The sequence below is a fragment of the Lolium rigidum genome, chromosome 7 (assembly GCF_022539505.1).
Source record: "Lolium rigidum isolate FL_2022 chromosome 7, APGP_CSIRO_Lrig_0.1, whole genome shotgun sequence".
NCBI classification, from domain to species: domain Eukaryota; kingdom Viridiplantae; phylum Streptophyta; class Magnoliopsida; order Poales; family Poaceae; genus Lolium; species Lolium rigidum.
Genome location: NC_061514.1, coordinates 100,169,971 through 100,191,193, shown reverse-complemented (window position 1 = coordinate 100,191,193; position 21,223 = coordinate 100,169,971). Strand labels below are relative to the sequence as shown.

The 21,223-nt window shown below is 58.5% G+C and overlaps 1 protein-coding gene across 1 annotated transcript in view; it reads left to right on the top strand.

Moving 5' to 3' along the window:
- LOC124671749 (protein trichome birefringence-like 10) overlaps window positions 1–21,223 on the top strand; it is a 42,388-nt gene that overhangs the window by 5,324 nt on the left and 15,841 nt on the right. The window lies entirely within an intron of this gene.

Sequence of the window (21,223 nt, the reverse complement as noted above, 5' to 3'; positions counted from 1 at the left end):
AGTTTGACAGACATCGATTGAAGAGATCGATAGACCTCTCCAAGAAACGAGTTTGCCTAGGCCAAGTTGGGTGCCTTTGGCAAGTTCATAGGCCAGGGAAAGGTAATTCTTGGTAGGGGCAAGTGATGGGCCACAGAATATGAAGTGCTCCAACCAGAAGTTCAGGAAGGCTGTGTGTTCTCTCTCTGTCACAGGGCCCTTGGTCTTCATATAACGATTGAGGTAGGCACCCCAGCTGGTACACTCTTTCTTAGAAGACAGGGCGAAAGGAACTTTCGGCAGTTTGAATGCAGAAGGGCTTGGGGATGCAATGTCTAGGCCTGTGATCATGGCCACATCCAGCAGAGTTGGTGTCATGGGGCCATGGCCGAACATGAAGCAGTTCAGTGCGTCAGACCAGAAGTAGCCGATGGTTTTCAGGATATTTTCATTCTTCTCAAGAGGAGACAATGATAATGACAAGGCGTCGGCTATCCCTATGGTTTCCCAGGTGGCATAATGGGTTTTGGATACTCTATTGTACCATGCCACCCAACCCTCAGGAGGATTAGGCCAGGGCTCGCAGTGCGGTCGGCCCAGGAAGTCAGATCTAAGTTCTGATTCACGAAGGGGATTCTGTTAGCTTCGCATGAAATTAAGAGGGCGGGACTCTCGGAAGAATGAGGGCCGAGGCACATAGAATTTGCGAGAGAGGGATGTGGCAGTAGGATGTCTGAAACCTAAAATTAGTAACAGAACAAAACATTAATTCAGGTGTTTGCTATTAATCCTAACGTCGATTCGAATGGCCAGAGGAGATTAAGGATTACCTTCAGATCAGAGACCATGGCGTTGGTGTTGGATGATTCCGCCATTGGATGCGCTGTAGAGTTGCGGGCGGCGCGGTCGAGATCTGGGATGTAGGCGGCCGTGAGTTGGAACTGCTCAGGCGGCGATTTGGGGATCTGAGTTTGCTTTCTCAGACGGAGGTCGCAGGTTACCGTTTGTGTCGTGGGATCGTCACGGCATATGCCATAGGGTGGCTAATCGAAGGGGCTCCTGAGAGATCTCACGGCGGTATCCGGAAGCGGGTATGGGCACGAGCGACACGGCGACGTACCCAGGTTCGAGGCCCTCCGATGGAGGTAAAACCTCTACTCATGCTATGAGTGTATAAGATGATCACACGGTACAATGGTGCTCCTAGAGCTGTGTCCGGCTGGCTCCGAGAGGCTAAGGGAGACGATGGTCTCTCTCACGGGGCAGCTCTACGTAGGTAGGTGAAAGCAATAAGTGATCGATCGTCCCCGCACGAGAGGGGTAGTGCGGCTTATATAGGCACCGGCACTTTACATATAAGACCCTATAGTTCTGCGGCCGGCTTGGCCGGCTTCGGCTTCCGCTCCTTCCCGAGGCGGTGACGTCAGGAGCCGTTGAGGCGTCGTGGCCTGTCCCATCCGGCTGCCACGGTCAGCGGTATGGAGAGGAAGCGTCTCTGTCGCCGTCAGCCACTGTAGCCTGTACGGCGCGTCGTAAGCCATGATGGCCTGTCCGGCGCGTGGCACTGTTGCTCCACAGTGCCCCGCGCTTTACGGAAGATGCAAGTCGGCGTGGACTTTGGGAACCCGGATCACCAACCCGGTTCCTTCCGAGTGCAAGACTCGCCGGCCTCGAGTCGGTCCGAGGTACAGACCCCGGTCGGATATGGCTTGTAGAAGCCGGCCCAGCTACAGCATTGGCGGCCGTAGCCGGGCCGACTAGGACCTAGAGCCGGCCGGCTTCCGGACCAGCCGGCCACGGCGCCGGCCGGCTGCTCCTCGGCCGGCCTTTGCCGCGAGCCGGCCGGTGGCCAGCCGGCTGCTCACGCGTCCATTGCCCTACCCGGGGTCTTCCCCCGACATTAGCCCCCGAAGCCGGCAAGGTCCTGCGTTTAGAAGGACCTAGGCAGGTTTTCCTGGCTTCTTGAATATATTTGACGGCACTTGGAGGGGCCGGCCGAGAATTTCCATTCAGCCGGCTGCGCCCTCATCCGGCTCGTTCTGTCGGCTGCTCCCAGCCGGCCGCTTTTTACACTTGTATAGTTTTTGCTTTCTCGCAAGATTTGATGGCGCCTCCGCCTTGCCGATGAATTTTGGTTCGAGTGGAGACTTTTGTCCGGCTCCGGCTTGCGGCGCGCGGGGTCTCCGCCGCCTCGGGTCCTGCGCCCGACTTGACCGGTCTGACGCCTGGCCTGGCGGTCGGTTCGTCTGGTCACATCAATGTCCCTCCGGATCCGGTGCGGTAGTGGGCGACGTGGTGTGGCCGTTTCCGATAACCGTCGTGGTCGTGGGAGGAGTTACGGCGCGAGTAAATCCGGAGACGTGGCCCACGTCGGCCACTTGGAGGCCAACCGCCCGCGCGCGAGCGGCTATAAATGCCGCGGGGGAGGCATCGAGGCGGTACTTGGCCATTTCTTCCTCCTCGCGCTCCTGCTTCGCCAACGCTCTCCCCGCTCGAGCTCGTTGTTGCTCCGGCGAACGTCTTCCGCTGGCGAACTCCGGCGGGCGAATCTCCACCGATCCGCCGCCGCCGCTCCATCAATCCGGCGCCACGGGGCCGCGCGTCTCGACGGAGCGTCCTCAGCCGCCGTTGTCGCCGCCGCGGTCGCAAGGTTCTTCCTCGCCGTTCCGCCTCTCCTGGTCATCTTCTTCTTCGGCCTCGTCAATGGCGTCCCCCAGCGGATCGTGGAGGGGCTCCTACATGCGGGAGGACGACATCGAGCGCCTGGTGCGCCTCCGGCGGATCCCGCGGTTGGTGATCACGCGGGCGCCCGGCGGGGAGTTGGAGCCCAAGCCGGAGCCCGGCGAGCGCGTCGTCTTCGGCGCGCACCTCGACCGCGGGCTGGGCCTGCCGGCTTCGACATTCTTTCGGCAGTTCCTCGACCACTTCGGCCTTCAGCCGCATCACCTGCCGGCCAACGCGTGCGTCCTCTCGAGCTGCTTCGTAGCGTTCATGGAGGCTTACGCCGGCTTGTGGCCCGACATCGACTTACGGAGCCGGCTCTTCTACTTGAAGGCCCAAACCACCGAGCGGCCGCTTGCGAGCCTGCGGCGCCGCCTCGATCTACACCCGGCCCGGTACGCCTTTCCCCAAAATCCCCACCGTCGACTCGGTGAAGAATCGGCAGATGTCATTCTTCTACGTGCGCAACGAGGGGCGCTCGTCGACCGGATCAACTTGCCGGAGTTCAACCCGGCTCCTCCAGTCGGCCGGATCAACTGGAGCCACAACGCCCGCTCGACGGATCCGAACGCCGAGGTGAACCTGCTCTGGGACTTCCTGGCGACAGCCACCGATGGCGGGCTGACCGCCGAAGATCTCCTCTGCACCATCGCCGAGCGCCGGGTGCTGCCGCTCCAGATGCGCTCCCACAAGATCGGGCACATGTCCGGCCGGTTCGATCCGAACCGGACGTCCAAGGCGCCGCTCAACAAGGCCCAGGTGGCCAGCCGGGTGAACCACATCACCAAGGCGAACCTAACGGAGAGGCTGGAGCTACGGGCTGGTGCCCCGCGACGGGGACCATCCGCCGGCGCGGGTAAGTCTCGTGTCTTTGCCATTTTCCGGCTTGCGGCTGCGAGGCCGACTTCCTTTTCTTCTCGCCGACTTCCGGCTTGTTATATGTTCATGTTTTTTCTGTCTTTCTAGCTCTTTGAGCGCCGGAACGCCGAGGACGGCGACCCGGCGACGAAGAGGTGGACGCCGGATCACGTCGATCCGGCCGACCAAGCCGGCGAACATGCCGGCGACGACGACCTGCCGCGGGCGCCTGATCTAGGCGGCCGGGGGAGCACAATCCGCCCCCTTCACCGAGAGCAGCGAGGAGGAGGAGGAGCCGGCGACGTCCGGCACGGGGCCCATCCCCGCCGTGCCTCTGCGTACGAGGCCGCCAAGCACCACGGCGACTTCGGCGCCCAAGGGCACGAAGCGACTCGGCTCCACCGCCGCCTTGGAGGCGAAGGCGAAGAAGCAGCGCCGGCTTCAGCCGAAGATGGTCCCGGAGCAGGCCGGGTGAGCTCTCTTTCTCTTTTTCTTGTTTGATTCCTTTTCTTTCCTTACTTTTATGCTTATTATCTCTCTGTTTATCCGGCTAGGGTCCCTATCAGGTTTGCCCAGGGCGGCGGCTCCCGGCAAGCTCCGCGCGTTGTGTCGCCGCTTGCCCGCCGAGAGGAGGGAGCGGACGCCGCAGCCTTCCTCGCGCGCACCTACACCGCCGCGCGCACTCCGCCGCCGCGGGGCGCCTTCCTTCGCCGTGCCGCTGGCCTCGGCGCCGATCGCGGCACGCGGGTTGAGCCGACTCGCCGGCGGCGACGCTGGACGACATGTTCCCGGGCCGGACTCGTCTTCCGGGCCCAGCTCGCCGGGGCTGGTGCGGGAATGCCGCCTTCGGCCGGGCCGGAGCCGCGGGTCTGCACCGCTGCGACCGAGCCGGAGCCGGTAGGGCTGCGCCGCCCGCGATCGGAGCCGGCAGCCAGGCCGAGCGTGGTGGTGCTGGACGAGAGCCCGGAGGAGCGCCCCGGCGCCGGAGGCGGCTGCGCCGGCTGGGCCATCTGCTGCGCCGGAGCGACGCCACCGCCGCAGCCGGCGACGGAGGAGCCGGCCGGGCGAGAGCCGGCGAGGGACGAGCCGGCGCGCACGGAGGGCGCCGACTCGCGCGCGCTGGTGAGGACGGGAACCTCATCGGCGTCACCGCAAGGCCTGCATGTGGCCAAGGGCGCACTTCTTCTTCAGGTGCCGTCCGCCTCCGACTCCAGCCTCGGCTCGGCTGCCACCATGGAGCAGGCGTGGCTCCGCGCCGACTCCTACGAGGTGACCAGCCGGGAGGGGAACCCCGGCCAAGCATCGGTGGAGATGTTCTTCTCCAGCCTGCAGGCCAATCTCAAGGCCAGGGCAGCCGAGACCGCGGCTAACGTTGCCAAGGTGGAAGAAGCCGGCAAGGTAAGCTTTATCTGTTTTTGATCTGATTATTATCCTGGTAGCCCTCCGAGGCATGGGCCGGCTGCTTGGAGCCGGCACGGGTTTCGCCTGATCGACTAACTTTTTTCTTTTTTCCTTAGGCTGTGGCGGATCGGCGCACCGCTTTGTATAATCGCGCCGTCACCCATTACCACAAGGCCAAGCTGGACCGGGCCGACTTGGCCCGCGAGCTGGAAGCCGTCAAGGGTAAGCTCTATGCTTCTTTCGACTTGATGTCTTATTTTCTTTCTAGTCTTGGTTGGCCTGACATTTCTTTCCGGCCGCCTCGCGAGTTGAAGCCGCCAAGGTCCCGCGGCTGGAGTCGGATCTCCGAGCCGCTCGCGACCAGTGCGCCGTGAGCGAGGAGGCGGGCCGATCCGCCGCCCGCAAGCTTAAGCTGGCTGAGCAGGAGCTGACGCGGCTGCGCCTGCTGGAGCAGAACCACCTCACCGAGCTCAACTCCCTCAGGACGGCGGAGAAGGAGAAGGTGGATGATCTGAGCCGGCGGCTGACGGAGGTGGAGAAGCGGCGGCTTGCGCTGCGGGGAGGAGGTCACCGCCAAGTCCACGGAGGCGACGGCTACCGCCAAGCGCTGGACCGACGATTTTGGCGCGCTTGATCGCGGCTTGGCGGGTGAGTGCATCTTTATGTTCCTTTCCCTTTGCCGGCTTTCGGTGCCGGCTGCCGGCTTTCGGTTGGCAGCCGGCGGCGAAACTTCGATTTTTTCGCTATCTCCATCTTCGGGGCTGGTGGCGGCTGCCGGCTTCTTGGCTCGGAATCTCCATCTCGCTGAGGCGTCGGTTCTGCCGTTTGCCGCTTAGGACTTCGAAAATTTGCATTTTTCAGCTTATTTCGGCTTCGATGGTTTCTGACATGTTTCTTCTTCTTGCAGCGGCCTTCCCGGAGACGCGGGAGGCGGCTCTGGCGGCCGTTGGTGTCGCGCGCGACTCCAGGAGGCGGGAGACCGGCGAGGGCAGCTCGGAGTACTTCTCCATGGAGGACCACATGGCGTCCATGGCTGCCCGCATCGAGCCCATCACCAAGCTCGGCTGGGAGCTTCGGAAGGCGGGCGAAGAGGCTGGTGCCCATGCTGTGGCTCGAAGAGGCGGCGCCGCAAGACATCTCCGGCCTCATCTCTTCGATGGAGCGGGCGCCGGACCGCTTCCTCGACTGGAAGGAGTCGGCCACGCGCGCCGGTGCCGACATGGCGCTGTCCTTCGTCCTCTCCTGGTACAACGAGGTGGACCTGGGGCAGCTGGAGTCCCGGCGAGCCGGCGTGGAGACCAAGCTCCCAGCCGATCTCAAGGCCGCCCGTCTTGCTCGAGCCGGCACCATCGCCGACTTCGTCGACAAGACGCTCTTCGTCGCGGACCCGAACCCTCCTCCATCCGATGGAGATTACATGGACGATGAGGAGGCGGAAGACGCGCCCGAGGACGACCCGGCAGCCGGCTCCAGCGATGCCCCTCCGGCTTAGATTTACCTGCTTTCCGGTTGTTCTTTTGCCAAGACAATTTATTAAATCCCGGGATGCCGGGTGCACATGTATGAATATTATCGCCCTTTAATTATGTCACACTTTAATGTGTTTGTTAATCATTTGTGTGCCGAGTTGCTTTCTTTCGACTCGTTCGCTTTTTCCCATCCGCCCCACTCTTTGGTTGTGCTCTTGCCGGTCGTACGTCCGACTTGCGATCCGTCGCCGGATCAAGAGCGGGCCGGCTGGGTGAGGCCGACAGGTATTTCGGTCGAACGAGCTGAATTCGGCAATCCGGCACTTTTATGAAAAGTTGCAAGTCAACTCGCTTTTACTCTTTCCCTTAGTCGTTTTCGCGTGCCGGCTCCCTAGGCCTTACTCCCGCCAGCCGGACGGCCGGGTTGCGGTGCAGTAGCTGGATCGGAAGCCGGCTGTCGGAAACCAGATCACGTTACTGAGCCGACCTCGTGAGAGGGTTCAAGCCAATTGGCGAAACAAGTAGAGTACGCGAAAAACTTGTCGAAAACGGCGCCCTTGGCGCGTGCCTTTTCATAATTCACAAAAGGGATACAAGGGATACATACATTCCTGCTCTCATGTGTAAAATGGGCGGAGTAACCTGACATTCCAGGGACGTTTAGTCTCCTCGTCAGCCTTGTCCGGCTTGTTTTTCTTAGCCTCTTGGGCATCTATGAGATAGTAGGAATCATTGCCTCTTGCCTTGCTCACGATGAAGGGACCCTCCCATGGGGATGACGAGTTTATCTTTGTCCGGCTGTCCGTTGGATCAGCCGGAGCACTAGGTCTCCTTCTCGGAATGCTAAGGGCTGGACCTTCCGGCTGTGATAGCGTCGGAGGCTTTCGTCGGTAGATAGTAGATCTAGACTCGGCCGGCGGCCGGGCCTCTTCGACCGGAGTCAACTCCATCTTCGCGAGCTTCTTTGGCTTCGGCTTCGTGTAGAGCTTGATCCTTGGCGCGTCGTGCTCGATATCGGTTGGCGGGACGGCTTCGGCCCCGTATACGAGGAAGAAGGGTGTGAAGCCGGCCGAGCGGTTTGTCGTTGTGCGCGGGCTCCACGGCACGGCGGGCAGCTCTTCAATCCAGCAGCCGGCTGCTCGCTCAAGCGGCTCCACCGGCCGGGGCCGGATGCCGGCTAGGACCAAGCCGTTAGCCTTTTCCACTTGGCTCATTGGACTCCGGGTGTGCCACGGAAGATAGGGCCATCCGGATCCCCATTTCCCCGCAATAGCGAGAGAAGATGCCTTGGGAGAAGTTGCTGCCGTTGTCGGTGATGATGCTGTGGGGGTAGCCGAACCTCACAATGATTTCCTTGAGGAATGTGACGGATGTGGAGCCGTCCAGCTTCTTGATTGGCTTGGCTTCAATCCACTTGGTGAATTTGTCAATCATTACCAAGAGATGTGTCATGCCGCCCTGCGCTGTTTTGAACGGGCCTACCATATCCAAGCCCCATACGGCAAATGGCCATGTGATGGGGATGGTTTTCAAGGCGGAAGCCGGCTGGTGTCTCTTCTTTGCGAAGCGCTGACAGCCGTTGCACTTCTTCACCAACTCTTCTGCGTCTACGAGCGCGGTCGGCCAGTAAAAACCGTGCCGGAAGGCTTTGGCCACTATGGCTCTGGATGAGGCGTGATGTCCGCACTCTCCTTGATGGATTTCCCGTAGGAGTTCAATCCCTTCAGCCGGCTCGACGCACCGGCTCGGAACACCCCACTTACGGCTGCGTTTGTACGGCTGGTGGTTGATGATGGTATAGGCCTTGGCCCTTCTCTCAATCTGCCCTGGCCTGGACTCTATCATCGGGCAGCACACCGTCGGTGAGGTAGGAGAGGAATTCTTGTGCCCATGAAGGTACGCATCTTATCTCGAATACGCTGACCAACGGGGCCTCCTGCGTGGGAGCTTCCGGATTCGGCCGCATGGTCGCCGGGTTCGGCTTGCTAGCCGGCGGGTTCGGCTTGCTAGCCCCGAGTTTGGCGATGAAGCCCCCGGGTTGGACGGAAGTCCCCGGGTTCGGCATGGTAGCCGGCGGGTTCGGCTTGTTAGCCCCCGACTTGGGCGATGAAGCCCGGGTTCGGCGAGCAGCCCCGGGTCGGCCGGCACGAATATTGAATCCGAATCCGGTGACGGTATGATGGACGGCTTCTTGAGAACCGCCAAGGCGATGCCCGGCGGAATGGCTTGCCGGGTTGAGCCAATCTTGGACAAGGCGTCAGCCGCCTCGTTGTTTGCTCGTGGCACGTGGTGGAATTCGCAGCCGTCGAAGAAGCCGGGATAGCTGCTTGGACATGGAAGCGGTATGAGGCCATGTTGGCGTCCTTCGCGTCCCAGTCGCCAGATGCTGGCTGTATAACCAAGTCGGAGTCGCCGAAGCAAAGTATGCGACGCACGCCAATCTCCTTGGCCAGCTTCAGCCCATGAATGAGCGCTTCATACTCCGCCACATTGTTGGATGCGGCGAAGTGGATCTGCGGGGACGTAGTCCAGCCCGGTCTCCCTTGGGAGAGGTGATGACGATGCCGGCTCCCAAGCCGTTGCGCATCTTCGAGCCGTCGAAGTGCATCTTCCGATGTGTGGAATCCGGCACGGGCGGCGAGTGCGCATCTCAGCCCAGTCGACGAAGAAGTCCGCGAGGATCTGCGACTTGATGGCTGTGCGTGGCTCGTAGAGGATGGTGTGGGCGGCTAGCTCGAGGGCCCACTTGGCAACCCGGCCGTTGGCATCCTTGCTGCCGATGATTTCCGCCAAGGGCGCTGTGGCAACCACCTTGATGGGGTGCTCTTGGAAGTAGTGCTTGAGCTTCTTGGCCGCCATGTAGACGCCGTAGGTGACCTTCTGGTAGTGGGGGTAGTTTTGCTTCGACTGGGAGAGCACTTCGCTAAGGTAGTAGACTGGGCGCTGGACCAGCTGCTCTCTGTCAGCTTCTTTGCGCTCCACCACCAGGACAACGCTAACCACTCGGTTGGTGGCTGCGATGTACAACGGCATCGGCTCCATTGAAGCCGGCGTTGCAAGGATTGGCGCGGTTGAGAGCACGCGCTTCAAGTCACGGAAGGCCTCATCCGCCTGCGGTGACCAGACGAATTTGTCCGCCTTCTTCATTAATTGATACAGGGGCAGTGCCTTCTCCCCCAGCCGGCTGACGAAGCGGCTCAAGGAAGCCAGGCAGCCGGCAAACTTCTGGACGTCCTTGAGGCACTGCGGCAGTTCCATCTTCTCCAGGGCACTGATCTTGTCCGGGTTGGCTTCGATCCCTCGCTGAGAGACGAGGTAGCCAAGGAGCTGGCCAGACGGCACGCCGAATGTGCACTTGGCCGGGTTGAGCTTCATCCGGAATCTTCTCAGATTGGTGAAGGTTTCTCTCCGGTCATCAAGGAGGGTAGTCGTCTCCTTGGTCTTTACAACGACATCATCCACATATGCGTGAACGTTTCTGCCGATTTGATCCTGCAAGCATTTTTGCATGCACCTTTGGTAGGTGGCGCCTGCATTTTTCAAGCCGAACGGCATAGTCGTGTAGCAATAAGCCCCGTACGGGGTAATGAACGAAGTCTTTATTTGATCAGCCGGATTCAAAGGAATCTGGTGGTAGCCTGAATAGGCATCTAAGAAAGACAACAGTTCACAGCCGGCATTCGAGTCTATAACTTGATCTATGCGCGGCAGGGGGAAGGGGTCCTTCGGGCACGCCTTGTTCAGGCTGGTGTAGTCGATACACATGCGCCAGGAGCCGTTCTTCTTCAAAACCGAGGACCGGGTTCGCCAACCGGTCCGGGTGCAGCACTTCCATGATGAAGCCGGCAGCTAGGAGCCGGGCGATTTCTTCACCGATGGCCTTCCTTCGTTCTTCGGCGAAGCGCCCGAGAGGCTGCTTCACCGGCTTGGCTTCGGGCCGGACGTGGAGGTGGTGCTCGGCCAACTCCCTCGGCACACCCGGCATGTCTCTTGGAGTCCATGCGAAGATGTCCCGATTCTCACGGAGGAAGGCTGGTGAGCTCGCTTTCCTATTTCTTGCTCAAGCCGGCACCGATGGTGACGTACTTGTCCGGCTGCGCCGGGTCCAGCGAGATCTTCTTGGTGTTGTCGGCCGGCTGGAAGTGAGTCGTCCCAGCCGGGTTGCCTGCAGCCGGCATGTCCGTGCTGCGCGGCCTTGGCGAGGGCGACGGCGTCGTGGATGAGCTGCTTCTCGGTGGCGATGACCGGCGTCTGGGCCATCTTGGAGCTCTGCGTGGCGCGGTCCATGGAGCGGCGATAGTCGCCGGCTACGGTGATGACCCCCTTGGGGCCGGGCAGCTTCATCTTCGGGTACCCATAGTGGGGCACCGCCATGAACTTGGTCGGGGCCGGCCTGCCCGGGAGCGCGTGGTAGGGACTCACGAGGTCCACCACCTCGAACTCGATTCTCTCGGTGCGGAAGTGGTCCGGCTTCCCGAACATCACCTCCGGCGTGATCCGGCCGATCGGCTGGCAGCGGTGGCCCGGCACGATGCCATGGAAGACGGTGGGGGTGGGGCGCAACTCGGCCTCTTGGATGCCCGGCTTGCGGGCGGTGTCGCGGTAGAGGATGTTGATGCTGCTGCCGCCGTCGATGAGGACGCGCGAAAACGCACGCTGCGCCGGGTTGTGCCGATGGTGGGGTCGAGGACCATGGCGTAGCTGCCCGGCTTCGGCGGGACAGCCGGTGTGTCGCGGCGATCAAAAGTGATGGCCTGCTCCGACCGGTTTAGGTGCCGGGGACCGGCGGTATGACCGCGTTGACCTCGAGGAACGGCTCTGCTGGCTCGTCTTGTCCTCGGGCTCGGAGGTGAAGATGATGTAGGTAGCATCTTCGGCCGGATATCGGCCGCCATGGTGCACTTGGTTAGCCTCGTGGTGCTCGAGGTTGGCGTTCTCTGCGCCGGCTTGGCCACCCGGCCCGCCGGCTGGTGGAGGCGGGGGTGGAGGCGGGAGGGGTTCACCGCTTGTCAGCCGCTTCATGAAGTGGCAGTCGCGGGTGGTGTGGTTGGAGGGGTTCTTGCCGCTTGTGGTACTTGCACGGCGAGTCGAGCATCTGCTCGAAGGTGTACTTCGGCTTCCACTGCCGGTCTTGCTTCTGGCGGCGGCTGCCGCCGCCGCGTTGTCCGCCACGGCGGCTACGTGGGCGGAGCCGTACCGGCGGTCCGGCTGGTCGCCTGTGACGCTTGCCGCGGTAGTTGTCCCGCCGGCTGCCATGCGAGCCGCCCTCGGCCGGCTTGTGCTCGGCCGGCTTGTGGTGGTCCCGCCTTGGAGGAGCCGGTGTTGGGTCAGCCGGCGCCTTGCCGGCTTCTTCAGCCGGCGCGTACTTGTCCGCGATGGCCATCAAGGCGGCCATCGACTTGGGGTCGCTGCGGCGCAGCTTGTGCCACGGCATGGTGTTGGGCCGGCAGCCTCCCATGAAGAAGCCGATGGCTTGGATCTCGTGCACGCCCTCGCAGGAGTTGCGCATCTCGCACCGGCGCGTCGGGTACGCGCGATCCGTCTCGTCCGGGCCACGCTTGCACATCTCAAGCTGTCGAGGGCGACCCGGCCGGCGGTAGGTGCCGGTGAAGTTGCTGATGAAGGCCTCCTCGAAGTCCGGCCAGCCGTTGATGCTGCCGGGCTGGCAGGTTGTTGAGCCACGTGCGGGCGGAGCCGACCAGCATGAGGGGAGTAGCGCACCGCCCAGCGCTTGTTGCCTCGAGAGATGCCGGCTGCGGTGGAGTAGTCCGGCAGCCGGTCCTCCGGCTTGGCGGTGCCGTCGTACTTGGGCGTGTCGCGGGGAGGCCGGAAGCCGTCGAGCACGGGCTCGTTGGCGATGCGGGGCCCGAAGCACTTGGGGCAAGCCGGCGCCTCCTCTTCCGCGATGCGGGATTCGACCAGCCCGGTCGAGGCGGTCTCGGCGTCGGCGGGCTCGATGCGCGGGCCCAGCCGGGAGCGTGCCGGCTGGCGTGTGCCGGCTGGCTTCGGAGCCGGCCGGTGAGCGACGGCGGGGCTCGGAGTCTTGCTCCTGGTTTCGGCTTGGGGAGGCCGGCTGCGGCCGCTGCCGCCGCTCGGCTGGTGGCTCGGCCGGCCCGAACTTGCGTGCGTGGCCCGGGAGTCACGCGTGCCGGCTTGGTGCTGGGGAGGCGGACTCGGCCGTGTCCCCGGCGCCTTCCCGTCGTTGCCGCGGCGCCACGAGCGTGAGAAGCTCCGGGGGCATTGACATACACGGGGTCGGCCGCCTGCTTGTTGGCTGCGTTGAGCAGCTCGGCCACCCGCTTGGTCCGGCGGCGTAACTCTTCGCCCTCGAGGCGGTTCAGCTCTTCCGCGGCGGCTTCGCCGCGCGCATGTTCTTGTCGGGGGTGTTGTAGACGGGCAGCTCCGCGGACGGAGCCGGCGAAGGAGCGCCGTCGCGGGCGATCTCGGCGCCAAGGTCGCGGCCCTCGCGGCGGATCTGGCCGGCTCGGCCGGGACTCGTCGCCGCCTGGAGTGAGGCCGTGGGCGCGGTTGTACTCGCGCTGGGTGATCTCCATCGGCGCTTAGCAGCAGCCAGTTCTTCGGTTTGCTTGAGGAGGAGCTGGCGATGCGCCTCCAGGTCCGCCTCGATGGCGGTGGGGTCTCCGCCAGGCGTGAGCGGGGTGCTCAGCTTTGCCCGGACTTCGTCCAGCCGGGACGGTGGTGGTGGCGCTTTCGGGCCCGAGCCGGAGGCGTTGGGGTCGATGTTGCGCTCCAAGTCGGGGCCGCGCATGCGCGGGTTCTTGGTGGGGAGCTCGTCGCCAGCCATCATGACTTGCACGACGGCGGGGCTGGCGGGAGCGCTGCTGCCGGCTCGCGGAGGAGGGCTTGCGCAGCGCAGCACCTGCCGCGGGTAGCGCGGCGGTGCGACGGTGGCGACGTAGACGTCGTGGCCGCCGAAGGAGATGACGCCGCCGCCGGCTGGGAAGAGGCCGGTCGGCGAAGCAGCCGACGTTGTCGGCCGACGCGGTCGAGGGAGCCGAATCTCCGGATCAAGCCTGAAGCGACTCGCTCGCCGGTGGTGATGGTGAGGCCCGTCCGGATGAAGACACCGGCCGAGGATGCTGAAGGCCCCACGGTGGGCGCCAAATGTCGTGGTATCGTCACGGCATATGCCATAGGGTGGCTAATCGAAGTGGTTCCTGAGGGATCTCACGGCGGTATCCGGATGCGGGTATGGGCACGAGCGACACGGCGACGTACCCAGGTTCGAGGCCCTCCGATGGAGGTAAAACCTCTACTCCTGCTATGAGTGTATACGATGATCACACAATACAATGGTGCTCCTAGAGCTGTGTCCGGCTGCTCCTGAGAGGCTAAGGGAGACGATGATCTCTCTCTCAGGGCAGCTCTATGGGTGGAATGAAGTAAGAATGATCGATCCCCTGCACGAGAGGGGGTAGTGCGGCTTATATAGGCACCGGCACTTTACATATAAGACCCTATAGTTCTGCGGCCGGCTTGGCCGGCTCCGGCTTCCGCTCCTTCCCGAGGCGGTGACGTCAGGAGCCGTTGAGGCATCGTGGTACGTCCCATCCGGCTGCCACGGTCAGCGGTATGGAGAGGAGGTGTCCCTGTCGCCGTCAGCCACTGTAGCCAGTACGGATCGTCGTAAGCCCTGACGGCCTGTCCGGCGCGTGGCACTATTGCTCCACAGTGCCCCGCGATTTACGGAAGATGGAGTCAGCGTGGACTTTGGGAACCCGGATCACCAACCCGGTTCCTTCTAGTGCAAGACTCGCCAGCCTCGAGTCGGTCTGAGGTACAAACCCCAGTCGGATATGGCTTGTAGAAGCCGGCCCAGCTACAGCATTGGTGGCCGTAGCCAGGCCGACTAGGACCTAGAGCCAGCCGGCTTCCGGACCAGCCGGCCACGGCGCCAGCCGGCTGCTCCTCAGCCGGCTTTTGCCGCGAGCCGGCCAGTGGCCAGCCGGCTGCTCTGCGTCCATTGCCCTATCCGGGGTCTTCCCCCCGACAATGGCTGCGATCCGGTTTTCTGCCTCTGGCTGCCGCTGGCGCCAGAGATATCTTGTACTGCAGCAACTTGCTGCGGACCGTACCTCCGATCCAGGAATTCTTCCCTTCTTTTATTGTGCCGGTTATCCCGGTATTGATCTTGGCGTGGTTGGCTTATTTGTGTTGGCTCTGCCTGCACTGCCGGTTGCATTGGGTCTCCCAATGCGTAGTTATCCGCCACACATATCATTTCCGACGATGTTGTCGGCATGTTCCTCTGCAACTGTTGCCACAGAGGTGAACCTCTTCTGCATCCATTGCAAAACCAAGCTATGGCTTGCGCCTCAATTACTCCCTCACAGGAGTTCCTTATGGAGTTCCACCGGGTCATATAATCCCGGTCTATTTCGTTCGAACGCTGCATGCACAGAGCAAGCTGTTGCGGCCTGTTAGGCCTCCGGTAGGTACTTCTGAAGTTGCTCACAAAGGCTTCCTCAAAGTCGAACTAGCCGTTTATGCTTCCTGCCGCCAAGTTGTTTAGCCAGATGCGCGCTGGTCCTACCAGAAAAGATGGTACAATTCTCACAGCCCAACGCCGGTTTCCTCCACCAGCGACGGTTCCTCCGCCACCGGCTACGTAAACTGCGGTCACGTAATCCGCAAGCCAGTCTTCCGGCTTAGTGGTGCCATCGTACGTTTTCAAGTCACGGGGCAACGTGAAGTTGCGAACCGGTGGTTCTTCTTTCATGATCCGCGGGCCAAAACACTTGGGACCCGGAGGACCTTCTGCCTCAACTATCTCAGACAAATACACCCTATCCAGCCTGTGCCTCGCATCTCGGTCTGGTAGGCATCTTTCTCCTAATCTTTCCCCCAAAGGGTTCCGGTAGGCTCCGACTCTTTCGGTTGCTGAATCAGCTTCATCGTATCTTTCCGGTACCACGGCCCTTGCCTGCCGGTACCTTGGCGGAGGCATTTCCTCCTCTGCATAAGCAGCTCTTGGTGCGCGATAATTTTGCCCGGTTTCACCTCTACCGGCATACTCATCTCTGGCATAGCCGTATCTGGCGTAGCCACGATCTGCCCCTTGGCTTTTTCTACCGGCCTCATGTCGCCCGGCTTGTTGTTTTCCGGCAAGAACTGGATCGTACACAGTCATTTGCTACGCATTCACCTCTTTTTCTTTTCTCTTGTCCCGATGGGGGGACGATGCCTGCCCCTGGGACTTGCTTCCGACATTCTTTGCTGAACGCACAGATTTTGAAGCCGCAGCCTTGTTCAATTTGGCCAACTGCTCAGCATTTTGCTGCTCGATGGTATCAAGCAACTCCCTGACACGCTTTTGCTGTTTTGCGAAAGCATCTCCGGAAAGTGATTCACACAGCTCTACTGCAGCCTTAGCAGCTTTTATGGTTTTATCTGGACTGCTGTATTTAGGTTTCTCTACCATGCTCAGCGATGCAGAGGTGCTCTTTCCGGTAAGAATTTCCTTACACAAATCCTAATCTAAGTTGCAAGCTCTAAGCCGGTTTTCCGGTATCCTTGCAGCCTGAGCGCTAACAGAAGCAAAGCCATGGGCAGCGTTGTACTCACGTAGGGTTAGGTTCAGCTCGCGCTGCGCCCGGACGATGTCGGCGCCGTTCGCGAGCAGCTTCTGGCGTTGCGCCTCCAGCTCCGCCTGAGCCACTGCCGGGTCGATGTTCTGCGCGATGGGCGTAGCGAGGACACTCATGGCCGCTTGGAGTGGAGTCTCTGGTGGTGGTGCGGAAGCACCTGCAGCTTCCTGGTCGCGTTCGGTCGGCGGCTTGGCCGTGCGCGTGGACTTTGTCCCGCCAGCGCCTTCCGCCGCAGCTCCCCTGCCGGCGTCGCCCGCGCCAACGACCAGCACCTCGACGCTGCCGGTGACGCGGTCGCTGCGAAGCATAGATCTTGGCGGATCCGGAGCTACCAGTACCGGCGAAAGGCACTGGCGCTCGGGGACGGTGCCGTAGTAGACGAGGATGCTCCCGAACTCGATGACGCGACCGTTCTTGGGGAACTTACCTCCATTGGAGAAGCATCCCGTGTTGTCGTTGATGAAGCGCATGTCGCGGATGCGGTTGACGAGCGCGGTGACAACACGCTCGCCGCCGACGGCGAGGAGGCCCGCCCGAATATGAACTCCAGCAAGCGCCGCTGCTGGCCCCACGGTGGCGCCAACTGTCGTCGTGGTGAACAGACAGATGCCATGGGATGGCTTATCTCGGGGCCGAATGGACGCTAGAGGATTCGGGGGAGGGTTTTTGGTATAGATGGAGAGGTTTCCGGATGGATTCCTCAAGAACTTGGCCTTGGCCGAAGGAAGAAGATGATGAACTCAAGAACAAGGACAACACTAGATCTCTCTATTTCTTCATCACAAGAGCTTACAGGTTTTCGTGCATCTAATCTCTTGGTGCGTACGTGCCCGCGAAGGGTTGTGCCCCTCTCCTTATATAGGGGAGAGGGTGGCTTACGGGGAAGGAACCCTAGAAACCCTAATGGGATCTTTGACTAGACAAACTACTTTACAAAGCTACTTTAGCTACCGGTGATGCCGGTATGCCTTTAATCAGAAGCCGTGACATCCTCCGGCACCTTTTACGCCATCCTTTGCCTTTGGCATCATGGCTTCGATTAAAGTTAAAGTGCTTCGCTCATCTTTGTCTTCTAGCTCTGGAGAGCATCTTTGACTGGTCTTGCCGACGTGCTACAGTGTAGCCTGTTCCGGTATTCCGGTACGCTCTTAGCTAGTTCCGGTATCCCCTTCTTGGGATACCGGTATGATTCTCTGAATCAACCCTCACTGTCCGGAACAACCTTTAAACCGGTACTTTGATGGCCTAAACCATCCGATTTGGCATGCCTTTGGCATACCGGGGGTCATCCCCCCAACACTGTACCAACGGTGCATACGAGGAGAGAACACTTTATTATCTTGATATTAATGTGAGGGATCATCTTATAATGCTACCGTCGCGATCTAAGCAAAATAAGATGCATGAAGGATTAACATCACATGCAATTCATATGTGATATGATATGGCCCTTTAGTCTTTGTGCCTTTGATCTTCATCTCCAAAGCACGGACATGATCTCCATCATCAACGGGCACGATCTCCATCATCGTCGGCGTAGCGTCAAGGTCCATGGCGCCGTCTTCATGGTTGTTCACCACATGTAGCAACTATTACAACTACTTTGAAATAATACTACTACATGAAATATAAAGACAACCATAAGGCTCCTGTCGGTTGCCACAATACAATAATGATCATCTCATACATATTCATCATCACATCATGGCCATATCACATCACAAAACCCTGCAAAAACAAGTTAGACGCCTCTAATTTGGTTTGCATATTTTACGTGGTTTAGGGTTTTCGAGTAAGATCCAATCTACCTACGAACATGAACCACAACGGTGATACTAGTGTTGTCAATAGAAAGAGTAAATTGAATCTTCACTATGGTGAGAGAGACAGACACCCGCAAAGCCACTTATGCAATACAAGTTGCATGTTGAGCGTGGAGCAAGTCTCATGAACGCGGTCTTGTAAAGTTAGCCCGGGCCGCTTCATCCCACCATCCCGCAAGATGCAAAGTACACCAACTAAAGACCACAAAAGCATCAACGCCCACAAAACCATTGTGTTCTACTCATGTAACCAATCTATGCATAGACACGACTCTGATACCACTAATGGGATTCGTAGCATAGAAAACAAAAAAATCCTACCGCAAGAACGAATAACAAGCCAAGATCCAATCTAGAAGATGGTAGCAACGAGAAGAACATGAGACTAACCCTCGAAGATTTCCAAAGTCTACGAGATTAGATCTCGTTGTTGTTGTAGTCGATCACTTGCCGCTTTCAAAAGCGCGTACAAGATCTTGACGGTGCCACAGTCGGGCAGCACCTCCGTACTCGGTCACATGTTCGGTGTTGATGGCGACGTCCTTCTCCCTGTTCCAGCGGGCAGCGGAAGTAGTAGATCCTCCTCGGAATCCCGACAGCACGACAGCGTGGTGGCGGTGGTGGTGGAGAACTCCGGCAGGGATTCGCCTAAGCGCTACGGGAGGTGTATGAGGAGGGAGGTGTGCAAGGGTTTGGGAGAGAGGGAGTAGGGGCGCCGGCCAGGGGACCCCTATGGTGGTGCGGCCAAGTACAAGGCTGCCCCCTCCCTCTTCTCCTCATTATATAGGTGGAACCCCAAGGGTATGCCCAAAGTCTTCAAATAAGACCCCAATTCAAAAACTGCCATATGGACGAAACCTAGAGGGACAAGGACTCTCCCCTTCCCCCCTTGTTGGCCGGCCAAGGAGGTGGAGTCCTCCATGGACTCCACCCTCCCACTTGGTTGGCTGGTTGGGTTTGGTGGAGTCCAAACGGGACTCCACTTTCCATGGCGATTTCATACGGAAGGTTCTAGAACATTCTAGCGCCTTCCATAAATGCACCGGATCATTTCCAAACTTGGAAAGTGACTTCCTATATATGAATCTTATTCTCCGGACCATTCCGTACCTCCTCGTGATGTCCTGGATCCCATCCGAGACTCCGAACAAAATTCGAACTCCATTCTATATTCCATATCTACTTATAACGACATCAAACCTTAAGTGTGTCAGCCTACGGTTCGTGAACTATGTAGACATGGTCGAGACTCCTCTCTGACCAATAACCAATAGCGGGATCTGGAGATCCATAATGGCTCCCACATATTCAACGATAACTTAGTGATCGATTGAACCATTTACATACGATACCGATTCCTTTTGTCACGCGATATTTTACTTGTCCGAGGTTTGATCATCGGTATATCCATACCTCGTTCAACCTCGTCTCCGATGAGTACTCTTCACTCGTACCGTGGCATGTCATCTCTTGTGACCAAGTCACATGCTTGCAAGCTAATCAGACAACATTCCACCGAGAGGGCCCAGAGTATATCTACCCGTCATCGGGATAGACAAATCCCACTCTTGATCCATATGCCTCAACTCATACTTTCCGAATACTTAATCCCACCTTTATAAACACCCATTTACGCAGTGGCATTTGATGTAATCAAAGTACCCTTCCGGTATAAGTGATTTACATGATCTCATGGTCGAAGGACTAGGTAACTATGTATCGAAAGCTTATAGCAAATTGAACTTAATGACGTGATCTTATGCTACGCTTATTTGGGTGTGTCCATTATATCATTCATCTAATGACATAACCTTGTTATTCATAACATACAATGTTCATGATCATGAAACTATGATCATCTATTAACCAACAAGCTAGTTATACAAGAGGCTTACTAGGGACTCCTTGTTGTTTACATAATGATACGTCGCCAACGTATCAATAATTTCTTATGTTCCATGCTTGTTTTATGACAATACCTACATGTTTTTTTCACACTTTATATTGTTTTGATGCATTTTCCGGAACTAACCTATTGACAAGATGCCGAAGTGCCAGTTCCTGTTTTCTGCTGTTTTTGGTTTCAGAAATCCCAGTAAGGAAATATTCTCGGAATTGGACGAAATCAACGCCCAGTATCTTATATTTCAAGGAAGCTTCCAGAGCACTGAAGAGGGACCAGAGGGGAGCCCTGGTGGCCCCACACGTGGTGGCGGCGCGGCCAAAGGGGGGCGCCCCCCTGGAGTGTGGAGTCACCAGACCCCCTCCGACTCCGCCTCTTCGCCTATAAGATGCCTCGTGACCTAAATCTCCGAGACGAATAAGCCACGAGACGAGAAACCTTCCAGAGCCGCCACCATCGCGAAGCCAAGATTCGGGGGACAGAAGTCTCTGTTCCGGCATGCCGCCGGGACGGGGAAGTGCCCCCGGAAGGCATCTCCATCATCACCACCGCCATCTTCATCACCGCTGCTGTCTCCCATGAGGAGGGAGTAGTTCTCCATCGAGGCTAAGGGCTATACCGGTAGCTATGTGGTTGATCTCTCTCTCCCATGTACTTCAATACAATGATCTCATGAGCTGCCTTACATGATTGAGATCCATATGATGAGCTTTGTAATCTAGATGTCGCTATGCTATTCAAGTGGATTTTACTTATGTGATCTCCGGAGACTCCTTGTCCCACGTGTGTAAAGGTGACAGTGTGTGCACCGTGTGGGTCTCTTAGGCTATATTTCACAGAATACTTGTTCACTGAGTTATGATTTGAGTTGGATGTCTCTATGAAATTGTGGTGTGTTAGTACCTCCTATGAATGCTCACAGGTGACAGCGTGGGGTGTTTATTAGTACTTGGGAATACATCTCTAAGGTTTGCCTACATGATGAATTAGTGTTCGTTATCTTGCCAGAGAGTAATTCAGAATAGCATAGTGAAGTGCTTATATTTATATTCCATTATGATTGCAATGTTGAGAGAGTCCACTAGTGAAAGTATGATCCCTAGGCCTTATTTCTAAGCATCGAATCTCCATTTATTTACTGTTCTGTTGCATGTTTACTCGCTGCCATATTTATTTCAGATTGTTATTGCCACTCATATACATCCATACCACTTGTATTTCCCTATCTCTTCGCCGAACTAGTGCACCTATACATCTGACAAGTGTATTAGGTGTGTTGGGGACACAAGAGACTTCTTGTATCGTGATTGCAGGGTTGCTTGAGAGGGATATCTTTGACCTCTTCCTCCCTGAGTTCGATAAACCTTGGGTGATCCACTTAAGGGAAAACTTGCTGCCGTTCTACAAACCTCTGCTCTTGGAGGCCCAACACTTGTCTACAGGAAAAGAAGCCAACGAGTA